The following is a 14352-nucleotide window of genomic DNA, read 5'->3' on the forward strand; positions in this document are numbered from 1 at the left end:
GTGGTTTTGGCTGGAATTTAAAGCTAGCTTAGGAAGTCTATGATCGTCTATGTTATTGAGCTTGTGCTTGTACAACAGAAACCTAAGCATAGCTAGGCTCTCAATAGGGGAAAGACCTGATTCTATAAGGAGAATAGGATAGGGTGTATTACTTTTAATTTTCAGGTTATAAGTTATAAAACGCTTCTGGATTTGCTCAATCTTTCTCCATGATTCTCTGGAGATGCTGCAACCCCAAACCTCACAGCCATATAAGATAACAGGAGTGACTAAAGTTTCAAAGAGGAACTTCTTTTTATCCCACATTACGAGGTTTGTCGTTTTACAATTATTTTCAAGACCAGAGTAAGCTTTCCACCCCCCATTGATCCTTTTCTCAATGTTATGATTCCAGTTGAGCTTGTGATGGATATCAATTCCCAGGTACTTGTAAGAATACACTTCCTCCAAATTATTATTGTCATACATAAAATTAGCGTAAGTGTCCTTCTTGGATTTGATAATCATAACTTTTGTTTTGTCAGTGTTAAGAGTCATACCCATGGTAGAGCAAAAATCCTTAAGAAGCTTGAGTTGCTTATCAAGATCAGAAGGGCACCATGCCAAAAGAACAATATCGTCAGCATAGAGAAGAAGGATAACGACTATCCCAGCTAAGATCATGCCATCACATCCTGCTTCTTCTAAATAGCCTTCGAGCTTATCGATGTAAATGCCAAATAGGGTAGGGGAGAGGGGACAACCTTGTTTAACACCGATGTTACACTTAATATCTTTCGACCACCCCTCATTGCTCTTTAGCTTGGCAATTACATTCTCGTATAACCTTATAGCAGCAGCTCTCAACTCAAGAGGAACCTTTAGCTATTCTAACCTATTCCAAAGGTTGTATCTAGGAACCGTATCGAAAGCCTTTCTAAAGTCTACACAGCAACAAAATAAATTGGATTTATCATTACGACATTCCTCCGCAATGATCTTAAGCGTAAAAATGTCTCTCAACTCAATAATAATTAAATAAAATTAAAAATAACTTTATACCATTAATAATTATAATTGAAAATAACTTTATACAATGTGATGGCTTTATTACAGATGCGCATCGTAATCTCAAGTATGGAGATTGTATCGTCCGGTTTGTTATAGACATTTTTGTGCCTTACAGCATGAAGCATGAAATGTCCATAATCTAAGGGATCCAAAGTCCCTAAACATGTTGTTCCTACCCCTAGAGGAACAAGGTTAGCAAACCACAGCACTGAATAAAAGTTCTCCACCTGAAAACACTCAAAAACAAGGCAATTCTGGATCATGTCAGCTGCTCCACTGAGCATCTGCGCTGAATGTCAACTGCTCCACTGTCTACCTGCATTGAATGTCAACTGCAAAGAAGGCTACCTGCGCTGGGCGAGTTTGGACATGTGGCACAGTCATTCCTCAAGGTGTCAATGCCCAGGAAGCTTCCAAAATGACACTTGGATCAAGGAATTCGACTGGTGATGAGTAAGAGGGTCTAGATCTCCAAGTGGAAGCAAGAACCTCCAAGTGGACTCAAGAACTGTAGAATAACTGAAGTGAGAGAGGACACTAGTCAGCTTCATGCCAGCCTCAAGCTGACTCATCCTTTCTCCAAAACTCCTATATATAGATCTCTCTCATGAGGTCTAGGGAGGCTGGAATTTGGTGAATGTAAGGAAGTGTTGTTGGTTTGAGTTTAGAACTATTGGGTGATTTGCTTTGAAGGAGGTGAAGAGGAGATTTCTTTCTGCTGGGAAGGTGATGCTGGATTGGGCCTTTATGGTTGTATCACTTCCTGAACCTTACTTCTTCCATTAATAAAGCATTTGAGGTTCTTCTATATTCATGTGTCTCAATGGTGTGTTGTTATACTTGTGTATTTGATTTATTCTAATCCTTGAATCAATTATGAATGTATGCTTCTTGTAGTTTCCCTCTCTTGCCATTTTGCAGGACCTTGGTGTAGCTGGGCCAGTGAAAGAGCAAGGAACTGAGGGCAAGCAGCAAAGAGAGAAGATTGGATCAATCATTAGCGGAAGACATCGGTTAGTGGATCTCTTTCTCCCCTCTCTTACATCTCATAAAGAAGTAATCTCAGATAGCTTTGCTTTGATTGTTGCTAAGGAACTATCACCCTTAGAGTGGGATAGGGCCATTCCGTATTGGATACTTTTCCCAACAACAAATTGGCGACTCCGCTGGGGATCGTATCTTGTTGGTTGTTTGTGTTTTTTGCTATTCATTTCCTAAACACAGGGAGTACCGAATCGAACTGCATTTGGATCTTTCAAATGCAAAGTAGAGGGCAGCTACTCTAGCTCAGTTTCTGGGCATGTTTATGATTTGAAGAGCTGATCCACAAGGACTCTAAACAGCTCTTAGTGATAGCTTTTCATCCTCCTAATTACCCTTTAGTGTGTACTTGATTGATAGCTTTGATTTGGCCAAAAACTGTGGATTTTTGAGCAATCTGTAACCCGGAAACCAAGAGAAACGAGAGTTTCTCTCTTCATTGCAGGCACTGTGAAGGCAGTCTGCATTTCATCGCAGGTCCCGAAGGGGCTACCTGCGCTGAATGTCAAACTGACAGTGTTCTACCTGCGCTGAACCAATTTTGCCTTGTGCAACTGGGGTTCTCTGCTTTCTATTGCCCTGTTTTCATCCTTGTTTTTGCAGCCTGTTATCAGTCAATGTACCTATCTGAAACCACCTTTCTTTGCCACTATTCCACCTCGGTTGTATAAAGAGAATGTATTTGTTCTTTGTGTATTTCTTATATCATTTGCAGTTTCCCATAACGAAAGTGAACTAGTCTTGCTGTGGCCTCTTAGATCTAGACCTGTGATAAGTGTCATTTTGATCTTAAGAGTTAGTTTGTTTGTTGTTCATAGCTGATTGAGCTTTTGCTTTCGTCATATGGTTTGAATTTATGTATTTCTAGTGTTGAAACAAGTAAATCTTAAGGTGTCTTTTGATTTTGGACAAAAGCTTGTTTGCTTTCACTTGAAATTGAATTCAAAGTTATACAACAGCTTTCTTTTTGTAGCACACCAACATTAAGAAAGAGAAAATAAATACCTGCATTGTGCATGTGCATTTTGACAGCTTGTATGTTGATTTAGGAAAAAGTGCATTAGTGTGTGCTCTATGATCTGTGTGAAAAGATGATGTCTTTCTTTTCCCTCAGTAGTTAAGATTTTCAAAGTTGAAAGATTGAAAAAGCTTGCTTATCATCTTAGACTGCATTTAGGAGTTGTACCATACATCTCGTGGTGATCCATAAAGGCAAACTGCTAAACAAGATCAACCTAAAATAAATTGAATTTACATAACAACGCATTGAAACATAACGCAAACACATAGAGGTCTAAGCTAGAGACGTGTTCCGGCGTCGTTAAACGTGATATCTTAGCGTTGAGTGGTTGGGTGATTCCTCCACGGTGAAGCGATAAGTATCAATACGGACTTGTGCTCCCACGTACCGTCGCGTATATATTGGGAGACCCCTATAGGAACAAAGCCTTTATCCATAGGAAGCCGTGTCGGCCGCCCTACTGATCGCAATGCAGTGAACACAACATTCACGAAGATTGACCACCTGTACCGTAAAACGTATTCTGTGGTTTTGCGAAAAGTTTGGCACACCCTCTGCCTAGATCTCCAGAGTAGTTTCTTTTGGCCTTTTTCAAACTCTATAACTGAAAAAGTCCATCCGAGCATTTGTCACTTCGGGCTCGTTAAAACATCGAAGGAGACTAGAGTCATCTTTAGCTTTTTCTCGACTCTTAAAATGTGAAAAATCAAGTTGTGTCTAAAGCGTTGTTATAAAATTTATTTTAAATGGAACATAATCACCTCCTATTCCTACGTTGATCTGTTGGTTGAGAATATGGAACGCCCCAACCGAGGAATTCCCCATGATGGAAATCCTAGTCCTTTCTCCTCTTGGGGAGAAGTTGGTGCGCCCCACATGGCCACATTGTCGCTTCCAGGACTGACCATTGGCCTGCCAATATGGCTATTCTCAACCAATGTAGTTCAGAACACCATGGTTCTTGAACAACCGAGTCAACAATTAGATCAGTCTAGAGCTGCCCACCAGCCTTCTACTTCCTATAACTCTTCCTCCAATCCTTCATCTTCGCAAGGTAGAGCCGGCAAAAGCCAAGCTCCCAGGGAGAAGAAGGAGAAGAAGAAGAGAGAGAAGAATAAGAGAGAGAAGAAGAAGAAGGAGCCTAAGGCGACTAGGGGCAAGCAAAAGACATCTGACAAAAATCCACACACAGCACAGACCGGGCCTAAATCGCCATGTGTCATATGTAGAGGAGACCACTTCCATAGAGATTGTCCCTGTATTCCCCGGATACTAAGAGACTGGGCCCCTCGTTTGCACAATTCAGGAGCATCAACCCCTGATAGCCATGTTGAATGCTTACCGTCAACCAGCGAAAGTGAAGGTTCAAGACAAAGAGGGGGAGCAAGATCCCCCTGCAGACTATGTGAAGGCGATCACGCCATCCACCTTTGTCCCTTCTTAGACGAAGCAAAGAGAGTTTTGGAAGATCGTCCGGTTTCACCGTTGAGACTTCCTCCTGGATACAAAAAACTCGTGCCAAGTCCTTCGTTGGTTGAGAATACAGCTGGCCCGCTCAAGTGTTCAGCTGAAGTGTCAGTCATTGGAAATGAACCTACTGAATCCAGACCGGACGAAAGTCCAAAGGTCGAAACGACAGTTGACCCGGTTCTCCCTTCAGAAGTTTCATCTTCAAATGACACCGTCACTGAAGATTCATCTTCAAATGACACCCTCACTGAAGAGAATAAGGATGACACCATCCAGATTCTTTTCATCAACACAGACTCTGACGAGCATCAGGGCAATGCGCCCATTCCTTTATCGTAGGAAGGAATATCGTCAGGGTCATATCCGGCCGTGTATTCGGTCCCACCACCAAGCAACCTGGTTGTGTCCTTTGATTGGAACCAACTAGGCAGACCCCGGTTGCCAGCCATTATACCATTCAGAATCATAGTCCAAATATACAGAATGGTAATGGCTGGCACTATCATTGATGAAGGGGCATCTGTGAGTATCATTTCCTCTATTGCTTGGAAAGCACTGGGTTCCCCGGTGCTTTTGCCTGAGATAAGAAATCTCTCGGGTTTCGATAAAGGAACCAGTCGACCATTAGGGATCCTCCCTAATGTGCCTATTACATTGAAAGGGAAGGCCATTCAAATGAATGTGATGGTTGTCCAAGGACCCTTGGATTATAACCTACTCCTTGGACGAGACTATATATATTGCATGGGAGCAATAGTCTCCTCACTCTTTAGAGTAATGTGTTTTCCACACGAAGGAAGAATGGTCAAGCTCGTAGACCAACTTTCATTTCCAGGATCACGCATCGCAAATAGTCATATACCAACCCTGAATGGTCTATTCAATCAAGAAATGTCTCCAACCCCAGTCCTCCTTCCCGATGAGTGCGAGTGATTCGGAAAGATGGGACTGGAACCCAGGGGGCATGCATCCTGGTCTGCTTTGGGCAGAGAAAACCTTGGGTGTAAGGTAGAATTTCCGCGGGAGAATATGACTAGTCCGTACCCCGTCCGTGGATGGAAGAGGGGTTGTTCTGGAATAAGATTCTTTTGTCAAAGTTACGTGTTTGACAAAGGTCATTCACCCTTGTCTATTTCGGTAGACAGTGCCGAGGAAATGTTTTATTTGAAAGATTAACGAGACAATCTTTGGGTAACCAGAAAGAGGCAAGCCTCCCTCAATAACACAAATGTTTTGTCTTTGAGTAGTGTTCTTCTCTTGTCGCAAGTAGCTGCTCTCTTGTCGCAAGTAGCTGTTCTCTTGCGATCTTGCGAAAGATCTGTTAAAAGTTGGGCTGACGACAAGACAAGTATCGCATAAGACCCGTTAAAAATAACGAGAAGACAAGTATCGTTAACATTAGACTGGCAAGACGACAAGTAGTTGTGAACACCCAAAGAAAAGCAGAGGTGGGAAGGAGGAGGGGCAGCCTTGAAATTGTATTTTATACCTGGGGGCATGCAACCCTTTTGGAGTGCAAGAAAAGAGCGGTTATTTATCTGTTTTTTGGATTAGCCGTTTCCGAACTTGCATAAAGAAAGGAGCGGAGCAAAGCTTAGTGAGATGAAGCTCCATAAAAAATAGAATCTTGAGGGGACATTTCTTATCTTATGACTGGTAAATCGAGCAGTTTTAGCATAAAGTTCATGCTCGTTAAAAAATAAACGCAAGATCCAAGCAGTTTTAACGCGGTCTTCATGCTCGTTAAAAAATAAATAAAAGCAGTGAGCAATGTTTCCTCCAGAGTTTAAGCTCATTTTTAAATAAAAAATGAACCTATCCCGGTAAATAACCGCTGTGATCGTAAATTTATCAGCCATAAAAGCCTTGGTCGTGTTTGCACCTGCCACCTCCACCGTCATTTGGCCGATCGTTCACCTCCATATGATTGTTTACCTATTTTGAGGAACAACTGTGAAGAGTGATTTCACCTAGCCATCCTTGTGACACTGCCGTGATTGGAAAATTCCAACCTGTACCTGGAATCTGCTGCTATCCCTGTTTATCACTCGTTCCTCAAAAGACGAGTCTTCTTTAAGCTCTTTTCAACTGACTCGTAAAATATGAAAAGTTTGCCGAGTTTTGGCCTTCCAGCTCGTTAAAAGGACCGGAAGAGCTATCCCTCCTCTAGATTTTAATCTTTTTGGACCTGAGGGATTATTGCACAAAAAGGTCGAGCGCTTGTTTTATTCGGCTCGTTAAAGTTATCGAAAACTCATCCCTTCTGTATTGTTTTATACTTTTTCGGACTTAAGGGATTAGATGACGAAAAAGGAATTTTGGAGTTAACTTTCTGTACCTTTTTAGACTCTCTAAAAATGAAAAGGACCGAGTTTTCCTTGTCGTTAGACTCGTTAAAATGATTAAATAGCGACAAACTTGTCTTTAGACGAGAACGAGTTTCCCTATCGCTAGGCTCGTTAAAACATAGCGATGGGCTTGCCCGAAGGGCAGGTTATAGAACAAGCATATGTTATCCTCCTCAAGCTTGACAAAAATAAAGAGGTACTGGTTAGAAATGACTGGGGAAAAATTGGGAGAACCTCAAAGCTTTAATGGTAGCAAGTCACTCTTGAACATGACACTTTTCCTCCGTATCACATCGGGTTGGGTTGTTTCATTCACCGGTCTCATCACCATGGTCTCGCCAAACCATCCACATTTGGGGTAATGCTACCAATGCATCGCATCAGTGTCGTTATATGTTCAAGATATGTTGTTCAAAAAGAGTCAACCGTGTCCCATCCACTGCCATACATTATCCTTCATCCATTCATGACCGCCACCCTGAATCATATGTCACAGATTGTTTTCACCTCCATTAAAATCATTAGCTCCGTTCCGTGTCACTGATGTGGGATTCATTAATGCCCTCCTTTGACGGATCGCTTCTTGTCGACTTCAGCTCATTATCCAAGAAGTTGATCTAGGAACACCCCCTTCAGTACTTTGAAGCTTGCATGCCTCAATGGCAAGTTTCTCACTTCCGGCGACAGGTATACATCAATGACCTTCGACCAAAAGATTTTGCGTGGTGTTCGACGCCAAGTCCTTTATTCACACCACGTAAATTGTAGTGCAGTACCTTGAGGGTCGTTATCATTATCGGTGATTCCTCTCGCGCTTGTTAACGGTTTACATCATTGACCGGTAATCAAGTGATGTCTTTCCATGTTCGACTTCAGCGCAATTCTCACATGGATCGACTTGTACTTAGAGTGAAGATCGAACAAGTTTGAAGACCCCGGATCTAGTTTCATCCATCCGGGTTGCGATGTATATTCAGGAAATATAAAGACATTTGACATGTACATCATTGCAGCAGATGATCATCCTACTCAAAGGATGATAATTTCAGCAGAGAATTATCAGTCTACCATCAGACGATCGTCTGTTCTATGTACCAAAATGAATTTATAAAGCTGAGCATGGGAATGCCCGCCTCAGCTAGATCATGAAAGCAGAATGAAAAATAATGTATTGTATTGTATTTTATTACAGGTCACCTCTCAGCGATTGAATGAACTTCGGATCCTCCTGATAAAGCATTTCACCCGAGAAACGACCTCATACTTTAGGGGGCAACTGTTATAGACATTTTTGTGCCTTACAGCATGAAGCATGAAATGTCCATAATCTAAGGGATCCAAAGTCCCTAAACATGTTGTTCCTACCCCTAGAGGAACAAGGCCAGCAAACCACAACACTGAATAAAAGTTCTCCACCTGAAAACACTCAAAAACAAGGCAATTCTGGATCATTTCAGCTGCTCCACTGTCTACCTGCGTTGAATGTCAACTGCTCCACTGTCTACCTGCGTTGAATGTCAACTGCAAAGAAGGCTACCTGCGCTGGGCGAGTTTGGACATGTGGCACAGTCATTCCTCAAGGTGTCAATGCCCAGGAAGCTTCCAAAATGACACTTGGTTCAAGGAATTCGACTGGTGATGAGTAAGAGGGTCTAGATCTCCAAGTGGAAGCAAGAACCTCCAAGTGGACTCAAGAACTGTAGAATAACTGAAGTGAGAGAGGACACTAGTCAGCTTCATGCCAGCCTCAAGCTGACTCATCCTTTCTCCAAAACTCCTATATATAGATCTCTCTCATGAGGTCTAGGGAGGCTGGAATCTGGTGAATGTAAGGAAGTGTTGTTGGTTTGAGTTTAGAACTATTGGGTGATTTGCTTTGAAGGAGGTGAAGAGGAGATTTCTTTCTGCTGGGAAGGTGATGCTGGATTGGGCCTTTTATGGTTGTATCACTTCCTGAACCTTACTTCTTCCATTAATAAAGCATTTGAGGTTCTTCTATATGCATGTGTCTCAATGGTGTGTTGTTATACTTGTGTATTTGATTTATTCTAATCCTTGAATCAATTATGAATGTATGCTTCTTGTAGTTTCCCTCTCTTGCCATTTTGCAGGATCTTGGTGTAGCTGGGCCAGTGAAAGAGCAAGGAACTGAGGGCAAGCAGCAAAGAGAGAAGATTGGATCAATCATTAGCGGAAGACATCGGTTAGTGGATCTCTTTCTCCCCTCTCTTACATCTCATAAAGAAGTAATCTCAGATAGCTTTGCTTTGATTGTTGCTAAGGAACTATCACCCTTAGAGTGGGATAGGGTCATTCCGTATTGGATACTTTTCCCAACAACACGGTTGATGGGAAATGAACCCTCAATTGACATATAACTAGTTTTTTAAAACATTTACTGTAATATAATAAATTATTGTATTAGTTATTTTATATAATTAATTTTTTTAAACATTTACTTTAATATAATAAAATAAAATAAATTAGTGTATAATCAGTACAGGAAAAAAAATCAGTGAAAATCACATAAAGATTCATTTGTGGACGCTTTTCGAGTCAGAGTGCAATTCTTTGTAAGCTCAAGACGAAGAATCAGATGAAGGCAACAAGTTAAATAGAGAAGTAAATTCTTCCAAATATATATGCGTTGAGAGTACAATAGTTTTATTAGATGCAAAAAAAAAAAAAAAAAAAAAAAATCTCATTCTTAGTGTGCATTTTTATTTATTCCTAGTATGTCTATTGTGTTTTTAATATTCAAAATTTTCAGTGTAATTTTACTTAATTTACTATAATAAACTATATATTATTTTTAAAAGACATACAAAATATAATAACATTTGTAAGGCATCACTTATTTGTTTATCTAAGGGGGTTTTTTTTTTTTTTTGGTTATGGGTTTTCTTTCTAAAGTGTTGTTGCAACATTGAGATTGGGGACAATTTGAGCAACTGTAATGTACTCCTTACTGGAAGCAAATAAGTAGGGATACCTTGAAGTCATTGTTGCCTAAATCTCCTCAATTTGTTGGTGTAAACTAGTTAATTCATCTTTATTTCTCTAAATAGTAGTCCTTTGATCAACCATGGACTCCATAACAATTGTTAGGCTTTATATTAGTTTGTTGTGGCTTAGCTTGAAATTGTTTATTTCTTCATGATGTTGGGAAATAAGTTCTATGAGTTTCCTCGCCTTTGTATTATTAGTTCATGCCATGTTGATTACAAAGCATGTATTGGCAATAATCCACAAAATACTATGACCATGTGATGTAATTTTGCTACTGAATACCAGAGCGAGCCTCCACTACTACTTGATTTCTTGGTTACATGACCCAAATCCCTCAACCCTGTGAGGTCCCCTATTCCACCAAATTGCCAAAGTGATGGCAAAGCTATCTCCTTGAGTTTGGACAATGGGGATTAACAAAATAAACCATTCTTGTCAATTAGATTTGTCATAGAGTTTCCTAGGTTATCATCTCAGCCTAATGGATAATACTATTTTCCCATCGCATGCTTGTCAATTTCCCTCCATCCTAGCTCTTTCCTCCATTAACTAAGCTCTTGTCTTGAATTGATACATTCATGTGCTACAATTGCAGTTGGCATCAGCCTGACACCCACTCCCTTTGGTTTCTCACACTCCTAGACTCCCATGTCATTCTAGCTCGCATGTGCCATACAATGGTGTGTTTCTTACTCACTGGTTGGTACTCAAGTCTTCTTAAATGTCCCATAAACTCCGCATACAGTCATGTCTTACAACAGGTTGGGCCAACGTGCATTTCCAACCCTTATATCCCTTTTCCTTGTGCATCTATTATTCTCTTTGTGATGTGAAATGTGCTTGACATCCCCACTTGTCTCGTCATGTATGATTGATTCATTAGTGTTGATGCTAAGGTCCTCAAACTCATATGCTCCACACACTCCATTTTTGTTACACATTGGAGCAAATTTCCTCTCCAACCCTTCAATCCCTTTACCTCTCTCGACCATTAAGCCTATTGCATGCCAAAAAAAATCAACAACCGACACTTGTCTTGCCTAATATGTTTGATTCATTGGAATATATGCTAAGGTATAGGTTTAATGGATTGTTTCTGATTAAGTCTAAGGATGCCTTGTTCTAAGGTGGATCCTTCTTTAGCTAGTTTATCCACCCAATCATTTTTTTCCTCATTGCATCGTGCAATTCATAAAATTCAACTTTTTGGAGGAAGCTCAATTTTATTTATGAGTGTTTTTAAACTACTTTCTTTAAGGAGGACCCCCTTCCTCGCACTATTTATAAGCACTTGGGAATCTCGTATTATAGTAAGGCTTGTAATATTTCTTTCTTGAGCAAGCATTAGTCCCTGTAAAAGGGCATATGCTTTAGCCCGATTACTAGATATTTGTCACAAGCCCCCATGAGAATGTTAATTCAATAGTTTCATCAAGGCGAAAGAATAGTGTCTCCTGCTCTTTCCTCCCATGGATTTATTTTTGATGCCCCATCAAAGAACAAAATGTGACCATTTTTACAACACATCCATGGATGGAAACATGTTTATGGAAATCTTAGCTACCACGATATTAGAGGTTTATCAAATTAGTTTTGTTAAACAATTGGTAAGGAAAACATGCCTCCCTCATTTAGTTTCATTGGAGTCCAATCCTTAGAAAATAGATCCATCAATTCTCTTGTTTAAATGGTTTGCCATATACATTTGGAAAAACTATTCGGTACTTTGTTTACTCAAATGAGATTATTTAAAATAAATTTCATTTATAAAATCTGAAGATTTCATAATAAATTTCATTTATAAAATCACAAGATTTTATTTTTATCAATATAGAGGATAAAATTATAGGAGTTAAATTTAAGTGGGGAGAATAAGCTTGTGCTTTTAACAATTTAAAAAAAATCATTAAATAATAATGAAAAAAAAATGTCATTAAAGATACTAAAAAGATTTAAACAATATTACATACTTTAACATCCATTATAGTTTCTAATTCAAAAGTAAATCTATCATTGAAAAATACACTATATATAATCATACTTTATTAATTATTTTATTAACGCTAATTGCTATTACCAAGTTTTATTTGTCTAAGAGAAAATATAATCAATTCACATGAGCATTATTTACAATAAGGAAGTGAAAAATAACCTTTAAAATTATCGTGTAAACAGGTGCTTTACCGTTCATCATAATATCAATATAGTATTGATGTTGTAAAACAATGTTGATTTAGTCAAATGAATTTGTATTAATTCACTTTTGAATTTATACAAATTTTTATTAATTTATTTTTGAATTTATATGCTTTTTTATCAGTTTTTGTTGGGTAGTAAGTAAAGTAAGAACCCATGGTATTCATATTACATATAGCCTATTTAAAAAGAGAGATTCTTAGTAAATATATACTTTAATGCTAATAAAATCTTAATAATTTTAATATTTTTTTTTGAATATATATATATATATATATATATATGATGATGGTGGTGGTGGTGGTCATGACCTTCTTATAATAACTCAATTTTCTTTTAGTCGCTAAATCTTTCTCACACCACATTTTTTCTTTGAACTTAGAAGTACCAATATTTTTAATGTTATTAATGTTTTGTAGTGCATCGTTCTCGTTGATCTCCCAATGGTTTATCCAGGGCCTTGTGTCTTTATACCACCCCCCTTTGAGCCTTAGATGGTTTTGGCAGGAATTTAAAGCTAGCTTGGGAAGTCTAAGATCTCCTATGTTATTGAGCTTGTGCTTGTACAACAGAAGCCTAGTAACCTTCAATGTGGGGAATGAGGACAGGGCCTCCAATTTTTAAGATTTCTGCCTGGTAACCTTCAATGTCCTTAGCTTTCCCATTAGCCAGGCATTTAACCCCAAAATCAATGTCTTCTAGAGAGAAGACTTCTTTCGTTGTGGGCAGGGTTTCAAAGTTATTCATGATATTTGGAGATTCATAGAGCTTTTTAAGATAGGAATTCCAATCGTGTAAAGCAATTTTATTATTATCTTTAGATTTCCTAGTCAGGATCTGCCTCCAAAATTTCTTAGGAGCTACCTTAGAGAGGTGTAAGAGATTCTCTTGTCTTTTACGAATGTACTGCCTCTTTTTTCTTTTAGTTAGGGCTTTGTATATTTTTATCTGGTCCATTTTAAGAGATTCATCAACAACTTCCTTAATAGCTCTCCTCGCATTTTTACAATCTTTGTCATACCATGGGTTGGTTTTGCTATTTCTTTTATTATTTGAAACTTCAATTGAGAACTTATTAATAGAATATGAGAGGGTTGTAGTAAAATTATGGTAGAGGTCTTCTATGTTGCCTATGCTAGATAAAGGAAGCAAATTAGTTTTTAATTCTTTTAGAAAGAGATCGTTTTTATTTCTATCAAATATTAAATTCTTTTGGCTATAAGTATTATTTTCTATGGGATCCCTATGCATGACAAAGTTGAGAGTTATAAGTAAAGGCCTATGATCAGAGTCAGGCTCGTGGTCGTTTAAGATGTCAAGATTTATTATTTCGTTGTATAAAGGGAGATTGGAAATAACATAGTCTACCACGCTGCTACCAAGCCCATGGATGCAGGTCATCTGGCTAGAATTGGGCCACTTCTTTAGACCGTTGCAAATTATGAGATCCTGAGCACTACAAAGCTTGACTAGCTCCGACCCAAACAGATTCTCCCCGAGGTCTTCAGAGCTTCTTTTGTACCTACTAGCCAGAGTAGGGTCTTCGTCCAACCAAAGAGGATTAGGGTTTGAATGATTTCTTAGAATAATAGCTTGTTTGCTTGAAGTTCGAGCATTAAAGTCACCTATTAAAAGGATATTACCTTCATTCCTTAGGCTAGAAATATCATTCTCCAAACCAATGTAAGGACTATTTTTATCTAGATTCTTCTTCTTATAGAAGTTAGAATTGATGGGGGAAATAACATATTGCTATGTAGGTCTTTTTATTATTAATGTCGGTGATCTCTATCCAACTATATTGGTTGTAAGGGTTGTTTTTATAAATCCTAGCATGGGGGGAGATGTTCTTTTTAATGTAACAAGCTATTCCCCCAATGCCTCTATGGGAGGATCGCTTGTTCCAGGTAGACAATAGCGTAAAACCATTTATGTTAGGGACCTTAGATTCTTCGTGCTCCCAAGTTTCAACAAGCAAAATAATATCAACATCATTTGAGATCCAGCTTAGCTTGGGGCCTTTGTTCCATGGAAAGCCCCGACAATTCCAAGAAAGAATCCGGAGCATGTTGAATTGCTATTTAAAACTATCTTTTGGTTTCTATCTCGAATAAAGGTTTTTCTATTTCTGATTATTGGCCATTTTCCTTCCTTTCTAGCTGCTTTTACCTTTTGAACCTCCTTTCTTAATTCAGCTTGATCTTCTGGGATGAGATC

The sequence above is a fragment of the Pinus tabuliformis genome, chromosome 1_2 (genome assembly GCF_031772625.1).
Source record: "Pinus tabuliformis cultivar Carrire ecotype Pingquan chromosome 1_2, CPIR1, whole genome shotgun sequence".
NCBI classification, from domain to species: domain Eukaryota; kingdom Viridiplantae; phylum Streptophyta; class Pinopsida; order Pinales; family Pinaceae; genus Pinus; species Pinus tabuliformis.